The sequence below is a fragment of the Aquarana catesbeiana genome, linkage group LG01 (genome assembly GCF_042186555.1).
Source record: "Aquarana catesbeiana isolate 2022-GZ linkage group LG01, ASM4218655v1, whole genome shotgun sequence".
Taxonomy (NCBI): Eukaryota; Metazoa; Chordata; class Amphibia; order Anura; family Ranidae; genus Aquarana; species Aquarana catesbeiana.
Window position 1 is genome coordinate 183,766,436 of NC_133324.1, and position 12,483 is coordinate 183,778,918.

The window sequence follows — 12,483 nt, forward strand, 5'->3', positions numbered from 1 at the left end:
CAAAGAATAAAAGGTCGTCCAAATATGGTATGACCGAGATCCCTTTCAATCTCAGGGGAGTCAGTGCTTCCGCCATGATTTTCGTAAAAATACTGGGTGATGATGATAGGCCGATGGTAGGGTCCTGAACTGAAAATGTCGGACCTGCCTTCCCCACTGGATTGCTATCCTCAAATATTTTTGAGAGTCCTCGTGGATGGGGACGTGTAGATAGGCATCCCTCAGGATCGAGGGAGGCCATGAAACAATCTGGGGGAAGTATTGACTTTAACGAGAAGATTGTTTCCATCCGGAATTTTTTGTATGTTACCCAGTTGTTTAGTAACTTCAAATTCAATATTAGACGGAATTTGCCCGACGGTTTCTTCACTACAAAAATGTGAGGAGTAGAAACCGTGGTTTACTTCTTGCTGTGGCAGTGGAACAAGGTCCCGCTGCTGTCTCCTCAGAAGGAGACAGCAAGGCCGTCTCCTTCTGAGGATCCCTGGGAGGCATAGTCACACACGTCATTGTGGGCTGAGTGCCTCTGAACTGTATTTGATAGCCCTCCCTGATTATCCTCAGTATAAAAGCATTTGGGGTAGTCTTTTCCAAACTGTGGGAGGAACTGCCCCAGTCTCCCTCCCACGGGAACCAAGTCACTGGAATTTAGTGTTTTTTTTTTTTTTTTTTTTTTTTTTTTTAGGAGAGGAAAACAGAACACCCGTTTTCCCCTTCCCCACTGTTTTTTAGGAGCTGACCCCTTAGAGGTCTATCCTTGTCTTTCGGGATGAAAAAAACATTTCCCTGGGGCTTTCTTAGCCTTGGTAGGGATGGCCTTTTCCTTGTCTACAGTACGGTCTAGAACTTTTTCTAGATCCTGCCCAAACAAGAGGTTCTCCTTCTAATGGGATGCCACACAGCCTAACTTTTGAGGCCGGGTCCCCCGACCAGGATTTCATCCTACGAGAGGAGTTTATAAGGGCAGCGGTCTTTGCTGATAGCTTGACCGACTCAGCAGAGGCGTCTGCCAAATAGCCCGCTGCCTTATGCAGCATAGGAAGGGAATACAAAAATTTCCTTCCTGGAGCTCCCACTTTCCAAATGACCTTGTAATTGGTCCAGCCATACCTCCAAATTACGAGCTACTATTGCGGGTTTTAGGTTCGCCATGGCTACTTCCCATGACCTTTTCAACAGTACCTCCCTCCTTTTGTCCATGGGTTCCCTAAGGACACCCATGTCCTCAAAGGCAAGGTCTGTTGATTTGGCGCACTGGGAAAAGGCTGCGCCTACTTTGGGCACCTTGTTCCAAATACAAGTGGAATCCTCACTGAAAGGGAATCTCCTCTTCAAAACTTTTGGGAAAAAAACTTTTCTCCGGTTCCACCCACTCTTTTTTTAATAGAGTCTGCCAGTGTGCTGTGTACCGGAAAAACCCTGGTTTGGTCATCCTTTAGGGTCTGATACATCTGGTCATGCAAAGACAAGGAGACTTGCTGTTCTTTAATCTCGAGCGTCTCATAGATCACCCCCAATAAGGCATCAACCTCCTCAAGTGAGAGCATGTATGTGGGTGAACTTGTCCCTTGGCTCGGAATATCTTTGGATGATACCGCCTCACTTGGTTCCAAAGAATCTGATTCCTCTCCTCCCGATTCGTCACCCACCTCTTGGGCGGAAGCAGGGGGAACTACGGCTGGTTGTTTTGAGGTTTCAAGGTTTGCCAGCATTGTCTTAATGGCCTTCATTTCTTTCTGGACCCCAGAACTCAATTCCTTGCAGGCCCCCGTTGCCTCCTTGTAAACCAATTTGTCAATACAAGGTTTACAAAGGGGCTTGTTCCACCCTCCCTTAATTATGTTCGCACGTGACGGACATTTCCTCTTCCCCCCTGACCTCTCCGCTTCTTTGGGCTGAGCCCGAGATTAAGGAGAGAAGGAAGAGAACCAGTCGCTGACAGGATTCACAGGACTCTTTAGTCCAGATCCCGTCTAAACAGGGGGGGCCAAACCGGGCTCTAGGAGTCCATCACACCCCGCCCCCTCAGCCCCGTCGGTCTAAGGCGCCCCTGTGTCCGCCTACCTGAGCTGGGTCGGATCCACTGGCACCTGGATCGGCTGCATCCATGCTGTCTGCTCCTTGCATTGTAAGGTAGACTGTCCGCTTGGAGGCTTTTCTTCCAAACTGTGGTGCAGCATCGTTACTGTGGCTGTCGCTTTTCAAATAAAGTGCCTGGCTCAGTTGTCCACGCTCGCCACGTGACCCGGAACACGGAAGTGGTCCGCCGGAAGTCCCCGCCCTCCTCCTGCGTTCCATAGGCCGGAACGCGAGAAACTCTACACCCGCCCCCCACCTGACCCACGCCAGATACGATCCTCCAGCAGCCAAGTGGGGAACGCCAGCCCTCCCTGGGCTATCAGGGGGGAGGGCGCCGGCACCAGCTACGTTTAACTTGGCCGGGGGACCCAGATGCCTGCCACCTAAGATCTACTGTCAGGTATGCAGACCTCCTTCCCCTTCTCCCATGGGTAGCTCCCAGGGTCAGGGGAAGGAGAGATCCTTTAGCCAGCCTCCTCCGGTGGAGGAAACACTGGAGAAAATACTGAAGCAGAGGGACAGAAGCCGCCCTTTAAAGATCTGCTGCCTCCAGAGGTGGAGCCTCTCTCTCTAATGCTGTCCTGGACAGACGACTAGAGAAAAAGAAAAAAAAAAAAACACACACACACACACACACACACACACACACACACACACACACACACACACACACAAAAAGGGTATTATTTTTACATTACAAGTACAATAATACCTGGATAAATAAAATTAGGTAGACCATGTGCTCGGTATTCAGGGCAAGGTTTAGTTTTCAATTTTGACTGAAATATACTTCTAACAAGTGCAAACTGTATAAAGTTGTCACAGGAACAAGGGTCCTTATTGGAGGGTTTTCCCTAATCCTTTGCTTTGATGACAACTCAAAACTTTTGATTTCCACTTACTTTCTTGGTGACAATGGTCGCCAGGACAAAATAGGAAGATGAATCTCCGCAGCAGGGAAACCAACAGCAATAAAAATGTGAAAAAAAAATTATAGATTCCCTAGATAAAAAAATAAAACACACACACACACACACACACACACACACCAAAACACCCCAGGTCATTGTTCACATGTAACAATCAGTATTTTTTGCTAGAAAATTACTTAGAGAGCACACACACAAACACACACTTTGTTTTTTTGTTTTTTTAAAAGCAGAGACCCTGCAAAATTGGGTTTTGTATTTTTTTATGTCATGGTAGGCAGGAGGGCACAGTACAGGGAGAGTAGGAGAGCACAGTATGGTAGGCAAGAGGGCACAGTACAGGATGGGTAGGAGGGTACAGTACATGGGCAGAGCTCTGTCTCCCATCCATGCACTGTACACAGCCTTAAAACACAGTCACTAAGATCTCCTGCTCCCCACACAGCACACTGACACTGGAGCTGAAAACAGATTCCCATACACATACAGTAGCCAAGATCTGCACAGTGTATAGCTGTCTACTGAGTTTAGTTCTGACCTGTGGAATTCCATGACAGCTCAGTTGCAGCAGCCAGCTCTACACTGTGCATGTGCAAGCTGTGTATAATGGATAGGGAGGAGGAGCCCTCAGTGCCTGTGCCGTGCAGGGATGGAAGACTGCAGGCACGGCATTAGGAATGGTGGAGGGCTCTTGGGGGATGCAGCTGAACTTGCTGTCCTCCTCTCCTGTTCATCCCATATGTTAGGAGAAATACACACCCCACCCACACAAGCAGCAAATGCTCCGCCTTTAACTCCACTTTCATTGGAAAAAAATAGCAAAAAAAAAAAAAAAAAATAACATAGCATATACAATTGCGAGACAAGTCATATTGTAATTTAAGGTTATTGAAAATTACCTTTCCTTTTCAATCTGCAGATATATATAAATATATATATTTTAATGAAAAAACACAAACACAAAAAACAAAAACACAAAAAACAGTAAAGTTAGCCCAATTTTTTTGTATAATGTGAAAGATGTTAAGAGACTCGTAATCTTTATTCCAAGCAAAAAAAAAAAAAAAAATTGTGATTCTCATATTATCCAGAATCGTGCAGCTCTAGAACAGACTTTGGTATTCTAAATGACAGTCTAATTCCCCCTGAGGAAGATACGTCATATTCTCGGTATCAGCACGCGTTGGGGAGGGGACAGGATGCTGTGGGAGACAGCAAAAAGGTCTCAGCACGGAAAGGACACATCAGCTCAGTGATTAATAACGGCTTTCGGCAGCTGTATAGAGTGGTGCACTGTAGCACCCACTAAATATGAGTACCCTAATAAAGGGACGTTTTTTACCTTTGAATAAACAATATTTTTTAAACGATATCACACTATTAAGTTTCCTACTTTTATGTGGAAAAACTTACAAGCACTCAGCCCAGGACCCAAAACAGTGAGCCCAGAGTTGGTTCATAAGCGTGTTTTGAACAAGCTTAGGTGCAAGGTCACACGCTCTAAAGGTAAGCGGACACACTGAAAGGGGGGCTAGTACAGGAGTGGACACAAGCACACGTGTGATTATTATCAATAGAATCTGTGGATTTGCTCTAGTTGGAATGGACTTTGTTTTCATCAGTGCATGTTATTGCATGAAGGATTTTGCACGTTAGCACTTTTAATGCACTGGAACACTTTTTGTTTTATAATTGAAGCACTTTAGAAGGACTGATATATATAAGTGGATACACTATATTATATGGTGCATATGATCACTTTGCTATCACGAGGTTATTTTAACCATTACAGTATGTATATAATATATTTCTGATTTTGTATTAACTAATTGTTGTATCTAGTGTGGTTTTACACACTGTCAGATTTAGAGCGGCACTTTCTTTTGTATTTTAGCTGACTTTGGTATACTGGAGCCCTAGGAATGGAAAAAAAGAAGAAAAAAAAAAAAAAAAACAAAAAGCCACCCAACTACCCCCATAAAAATACATCCTTTCTAGATTGCAATTATGGAGCTCCTTGGTGTAAGTGGTTACTTACCTGAGAGGCTCCATTGGTCTCATGCCATAGTTACTGCCAAGTGACCTTGAAGCAGGCACCATAAGGTGGGAAAGCAATATGTAGTACCCTCAGGGATCCATGTTTGAAAACCGTCGCTCTACTCCATGACTGAAGACAGAGATCAAATTCCAAGCTAGAGTAAAAATTGAAACCATTTTTCTTCAACTGACACACTGAATTTGGCTGCTAGAGGCTATATATCATTTCACTTTTGAATTTGGTTTCATAAAAGCAGCCCCATAGTACTTTAAATGTGCTGTGATGAGAACTCTGGGAAGAAACATCTAAATACCATAAACGTATGCAATGAGTGAACTAGCAGTCAGAAAGCAATGTTCACTAAATAATAATTTAGTCTAGAAAAAGCTGCTTGTGTGCACACTCCAGTGATGAAGCAAACAAGACAAGCCTCTATAATATGCCTGGGTATTTTGTAGAAGATCTGTGAACAAAACATTCTTGCTAGAAGGCCAAATCATGAAGGATAGTCAAAATGCGTCAGCTAAAGAATGAAGGCAAATATTGTGTTGAAGTTTATTCAACCAAATATAAAAGGTTATAAGATACTGTATATAAAAGAAAAAAAAAAAAAAAAAACAAAAAAAAAAAACAAACACCCCACACACATTTGAAGTAAAAAAAAAAAAAAAAAAAAAAAAAAAAAGCTGCAAATATAATAAATCGATATCACCCTAAATACAAAAATGTAAAAGCTGCAGCGGCCTCACAGAGCACCCTCTTTTTTTCTTACCGGAACCCGATTGTTCCAGCAACAAGCACAGCAGCTCCAGCTGCTGTCTCGGGTCTTCATTGGATAGATTGATAGCAGCAGGAGCCATTGGCTTCCACTGCTGTCAAAACTGGGAGGGGGTGGGGAGGTGGGGCAGAGTCCTGCTATGTCAATGGATGCAGCAGCAGGACTCAGGAGCGCACCCGCACGGATGCCCCCATGGAGGCACTCGCCAAAGAGGAGGAGCCAGGAGTGCCAGCGGGGGACCCCAGAAAAGGAGGATCTGGGCAGTTCTGTGCAAAACCCTTGCACAGAGCAGGCAAGTATGACATGTTTATTATTTTAATACAAAAATTTAATTAAAAGCAATACAAAACTAAATACCATGTAAGCGTACCACTTTACCTACTGCAAAATTTCTTAAAACCCAGTCAGTGGCTCTGCCAGAACAGTGATACCCCACTGACAGTTGAGCTGGGCGATTTTCCCCCCAAAAAAAAACACACCTCGATTCACGATTTTTTTTGGATGGACACCTCGGCGTCCAGCCTCGCGGACTAGGCCGAAGCCTCACCTAAAAACTCCTGCCCGCAACTCCTCAGGACCAGCGTGGTGTCATCAATTTGCTGAAAATTTTAATCGATTTGACCTCTCAACTCGATTCAAATCGATTTTTTCCCCAGCCCTAACTGACAGAGATCACATGTTGAATGTGGCGCCAAATACTTATTACCAATTCAAGTAAGTTTTTAGCATCTCGCTGGCTGTTGTGCTGACCTACCAGCTTCAATAATTTTTATCTCTCGGACATAAAAAAAAGAAAATCTGAAAAGTCAGCCACATGTGCTTATCTGCATGCATATTGTGGGCCAGGGATTCAATGGGTTGAAGGAAAGCAAAATCGCTCGATTGCTCCATCAACGAGTCAAGTAAGGCCCCTTTCACACAAGCGGACCGTTCATTTCATCAGTTCAGTCATGTCAAAATGGATGAAGTTTTCATCCGTTTTTCATCACTTTTTTTTTACATTCACTACCAATGCAAAAACGGAGGAAAAAAATTGACCATTTGTCAGTTTACATCCGTTTTTTGTCTGATCCATTTTTTTTTTTTTAAAAAACAGAAGAAAAATAGAGCTTTGATCAGTTTCAAAAAACGGTTGATGAGCGATACGGATGTAAATGGGTGATCATCCATCCACATCCGTTTATCCATAAAGATGCATTGATGTCCGTTTTTCATTCGTCCCCAGATGGATGAAAAACAGACAAACTGACAGCATGTTGTGAAAGGGGCCTAACAGTCAAGCTACTGGTAACGGCAGCCATAGTACTAAAACAAAAAAACACCCAACCCTGAGAGGGTGGTTGTACTGAATTTGTTAAAAAGACCGACTTCAGAACAACCAGCCTGGCCATAGACTGAACAAAATTCGGAAGGGTTCCTGCTGAACTGGATGAATCTTGATCAGTCTATAGCTGACTTTAGGGGCACAAATCTGTTGGCCCAAATGAGAAATTTAAAAATGTAAATTTTAAATATAAATCTTATTGTGATATTGCTGTAAAGTATAACATAGAAAAATAAGTACCGTTACCATGCATGGGGTGTTCTTTATATTACAGTCTTTTATCCCAATTACTTGGTCAAAAGGATAGAAGTCTGAAGGGTACACAGAGCCATGGAATGTTTAGCATACGGACGTGTTAGTGTATGTATGTATGTATGTATGTATGTATGTATATATACACACACAGTACTTTGCAAACATTTTAGGCAGGTGTGAATAAATGCTACAAACTAAGTAGGGCTGAAACAACTAATAGATTCATCGACAACTAATCGATTATGAAATTAATCGATTACTAATTTCATAATCAATCGATTAATCAGCCAGTAACATAATGGGGTAAAAAAAAAAAAAAAAAACACTAAAATGAGCCCTTTATAGTACAAAAAGAGCAAGTAATCGCTACTGTAAATTTTTTGTACTATAAAAGGGCTAATATTAGGTTTTTTTAACCCCATTATGTTACTAAACGTCTTAGACCTGGTTCACATCTGTGTATTTTGGTACTTTTTGCAGAAACGCACTACAGTTCATTTACATGGTTTCCCATTGGACACGTTCACATCTATGCTTTTTTCAGCCGCTGCATATTTGGAAAGGGTCAGGAACTTTAACGCAAAGCTGTGCTTTTTTGGGTTTAATATACTTCAATGGAGAAGCTGCAGAAAAGCATGTAATGCGTTTTTGCAGCAATTTGTGTTTTTTTTAAACTGCCCAACAACAAATTAGCCAAAAAAAAAAAAAAAAAAAAAACGCAAATCGCAGCAAAATCAACTGCGCAAAAATCAAAACGCACAGCAAAAAGCACTGCAGAAACGGATCAAAAGCAAACTGCATAGGAGTGTACCAAACCTTATGCTGGCCACACGGATTAATTTTCAGACAAAAAAAATCTTTGTACATTCGCTGAAAGAATGTTTGAAATTTTCACTTGTTTTTAACATTCTGTTTTTAAAATAATTGTAATTTCTGAACGAAAATCACATACACTGTCTGTAAATTCCTTTGACCAAGAAGTTTTCTATTATTTCCAAATTTTCCTGTCACTGTGGTTGAAAATGAACGTCGATTTGACCCCACTAATGATTAGAAAATCGAACGAACGCTCTTAAAATGACATTTTTTTTGAAGGAAGACATTGTTTTTTTTTTAAATAAAAAAAAATTGATTCTGAGTCTGATGATATTTACCATATTCACCCTTTAATAGTATATACAGTATATCTCCTCTAATAGTATATACAGTATATATCTCTTCTGTCTGTTATTCTCAGAGTGGATTAGAGATTTTGCTCCCTAACCATATAGTTGGTTATTTATATTTACCATTGCATAGAGAGATTTAAGAATAAAAATTGCCTTTTTTTAAAACTTCACATATTAACTAAATTATACAATACACTTTTTTTTAAGGTTATTAACCGATTAATCGAAAAAATAAATCGGCCAACTAATCGATTATGAAAATAATCGTTAGTTGCAGCCCTAAAAGAATTATTTTAAAAATATTTTTTAAAATTGTTTATTTTTAACAATTTACAAAATGCAAAGTGAGCGAACAGAAGAAAAATCAAAGTCAACCCATTGGCTTCAAACCAGCATCAATTCGTATACTTGCAGAAAGTTGGGGATTTTGTAGGATCAGATTAACCACTTCAGCCCCGGACCATTTGGCTGGCAAAAGACCAGAGCACTTTTTGATATTCAGCACTGCGAAGCTTTAACTGACAATTGTGCGGTCGTGCGACGTGGCTCCCAAACAAAATTGACGTCCTTTTTTCCCCCACAAATAGAGCTTTCTTTTGGTGGTATTTGATCACCTCTGCGGTTTTTTATTTTATAAACAAAAAAAAGCATTATTTTTTACTTTTTGCTATATCACCATCAAAAAATATATTAAAAAAAACTATTTTTTTCCCCCCTTAGTTTAGGCCGATACGTATTCTTCTACATTTTTTTCCCCAAAAATATCGCAATAAGCGTTTGATTGGTTTGCGCAAAAGTTATAGCGTCTACAAAGTAGGGGATAGTTTTATGTCATTTTAATTTTTTTTTTTTTACTAGTAATGGCGGCGATCAGCAATTTTTATCGTGACTGCGACATTATGGCGGACAGATCGGACACTTTTGGCACTATTTTGGGACCACTGTCATTTATACAGTGATCAGTGCTATTAAAAATGCATTGATTACTGTGTAAATGTGACTGGCAGTGAAGGGGTTAACCACTAGAGGGCGCTGTAGGGGTTAAGTGTGCCCTAGGGAGTGATTCTAACTGTGGGGGGATGGGCTATGTGTGACACGACACTGATCACCGCTCCCGACTACAGGGAGCGGTGATCAGTGACAGTGTCACTAGGCAGAACGGGGAAATGCTTGTTTACATCAGTATTTCCCCTTTCTTCCTCTCCGTGAGACGATCGCGGGTATCCCCGTGGACATAGAGTCCGCAGGACCCGAGATCACACTCACGGAGCTCACAAGCCGCTTTTTTAAAGGGCAACGTACAGGTACGTTAATATGCCTGTACGTGCCCTTCTGCCGACGTATATCAGCGCAAGCCGGTCGGCAAGCGGTTAAGCAATGATATCAAGCAGGTGCTAATGATCAGCAATTTTTATGTAGGTTAAACACCAAAACAGGTGTGTAGGAGGCTTAAGACTGGGTGAGGAACAGCCAAACTCTGCTACTAAAGGTGAGGTTATGGGGGGGGGGCGTGGCCTGAAAGAGACAGCAGACAAGATAGCTAAACTTGATAAATATCGGCTAAAGGAGAAGGGGACTCCGTGTGAAAATGGCGCCGATGCACCTTCCTCCTCTGAGCCAGTGGCGGACGACACGGCTCGTGTACTGGAGGCAATCTCAGACTGTAAAAGCTCCTTAACGTGCAAGATCGAGGAGGTGAAGATGGACGTGTCCTTGATTAGACAGGACCTCCAGAAACTCCGGGAGCGTCTCACTGAAACAGAGACTCGTATTAGCCGAGTGGAGGATGAAGTGCCGCCATTGCAGCATGCCACTGAAAGCATTCAGCACCAACTCCATACAATTTTCTCCAAGCAAGACAACATAGAGAACCGTCTAAGACGCTGTAATCTCCGTTTCGTAGGACTGCCTGAGGGAGCGGAGGGCTGCGATCCACCGGCTTTCCTGGAAAATCTGCTCATCTCCACCTTTGGGAGGCCCGAATTCTCTACGTCGTTTGTGGTTGAACGAGCGCACTGACTCGCGTCTAGACCCTCTCCGCAAGGTGCACCTCCCCGGACATTCATTGCGAAATTCTTGAATTTCAGAGATCGGGATGCCATCCTCCGTCTCACAAGATTAAAGGGTAACATCCCTTTCAAGAATTCCGAAATCAAAGTGTTCCCGGACTTCTCAGCGGAGGTCCAGAAGAAGAGAGCGCACTTCACGGAGGCGAAGCGTCAGCTCCGGATTCTACACTACACGTATGCCATGTTGTTTCCTGCAAGGCTTCACGTGGTGGGAAATGACCATACCCATTTCTTTGACACTTCGAAGGCGGTTTTCGCGTGGTTGGACGACCAAGCTGCTCCCAACCGCCCACCACCAGGAGAGTGATACCGATGTTTGTCCCCTTAGCACGGCCGCGCTGAGGTTGTCAATCTTCTTCATGCACGTTAATACAAAAGGTTCCAGACTGAGGTACTGTGATATTGCCCCCTGTTCTACAAATGTATTGGAAATATTGGTACTTCTGCCTACCTATAATTTGAACACAGTTTTCATCCCCCCTGGCTCTTGATACATTTGGCAGAGAAATGCTGCAGCAGTCAAACCCCTTAGACTGCCTCGAGTTTCTCCACGTTTGGATGCCTAGTTTTTGGGCGCACATCTTTATTCCCTGCTTTTTTCTTTTACAATACCATCCTGTGCGCCTGATACTGGGGATACCCCGCCCCCCCCGCACTGTTGCTGGCTCTTCAGCGGATGTTCGTCCCCCTAGTCGCGGGAGTCCCATTAGACCCCGTTGTTTCAATTCAGGAATGTATTGATGCTAATGTAATTCAAGTTATGTTTCCCTGGCCTATCTGGGCACATATTTTACTTGTGAAAACTAACCGGAATTGTGTCATACCCAGCCAGGCCAGCGTACATGTTCTAGGTTGTTTAAAGTTTAATCAAAAGCTAATCGTTCTTATATTCCTTATTCTGATGCATAACATTGTACATCTGTATACAGGTAATGATAATGGTCGCAGATACATGGGGGCAGATCTTGCCCACGTGGGTAAAGGTTACACAGCTAATGTCTCCCAGTTGTGTTGTGCACGCATGGTTCGGTCTCGGGACCAGTGGACGCAGGCTGGGAGACATGCCCATATACTGTTTAAATTAACATGTCAACTTTAAAATGTTTAACATGGAATGTCCATGGCCTTAGAGCTAAACCCAAGCGAAATACAGCCATGGCATATCTCAAAGCACAACACGCAGATGTTATGGTATTAGTAGAAACTCACTTAACTGGTCAATTATTGCTATCTCTAAAAAAAAAAACATGGTTGGGTTGGGTGTACCAGGCCCCGTATTCTACTCACTCTACAGGCATTGCGATCTTAGTGGCCAAAAGAGCACAATTTTCTGTGCCGTCACTGAGGTCTGATCCTCAAGGCAAATTCCTGTGTATACATAGTAGGCTGAATGGACTGGAAATGCTGCTGCTAGCGGTATACATAGTTACATAGTAGGTGAGGTTGAAAAAAGACACAAGTCCATCAAGTCCAACCTATGTGTGTGATTATGTGTCAGTATTACATTACATATCCCTGTATATTGCGGTCATTCAGGTGATTATCTAATAGTTTCTTGAAGCTATCAATGCTCCCCGCTGAGACCACCGCCTGTGGAAGGGAATTCCACATCCTTGCCGCTCTTACAGTAAAGAACCCTCTACGTAGTTTAAGGTTAAACCTCTTTTCTTCTAATTGTAATGAGTGGCCACGAGTCTTATTAAACTCTCTTCTGCGAAAAAGTTTTATCCCTATTGTGGGGTCACCAGTACAGTATTTGTAAATTGAAATCATATCCCCTCTCAAGCGTCTCTTCTCCAGAGAGAATAAGTTCAGTGCTCGCAACCTTTCCTCATAACTAAG

General features: G+C 42.7%; 1 protein-coding gene across 3 annotated transcripts in view; it reads right to left on the bottom strand.

The window, feature by feature from the left end:
* Positions 1 to 12,483, bottom strand: part of PJA2 (praja ring finger ubiquitin ligase 2) — a 120,676-nt gene that overhangs the window by 78,508 nt on the left and 29,685 nt on the right. The window contains exon 2 of one of the 3 annotated variants that reach the window (XM_073624600.1): positions 5,047 to 5,200. The exons of the other annotated variants lie outside the window; for them this stretch is intronic. The gene's annotated coding sequence lies outside the window, so the exon portion shown is untranslated. The remainder of the gene's footprint in view (positions 1 to 5,046; positions 5,201 to 12,483) is intronic. 3 annotated transcript variants of the gene reach the window in all.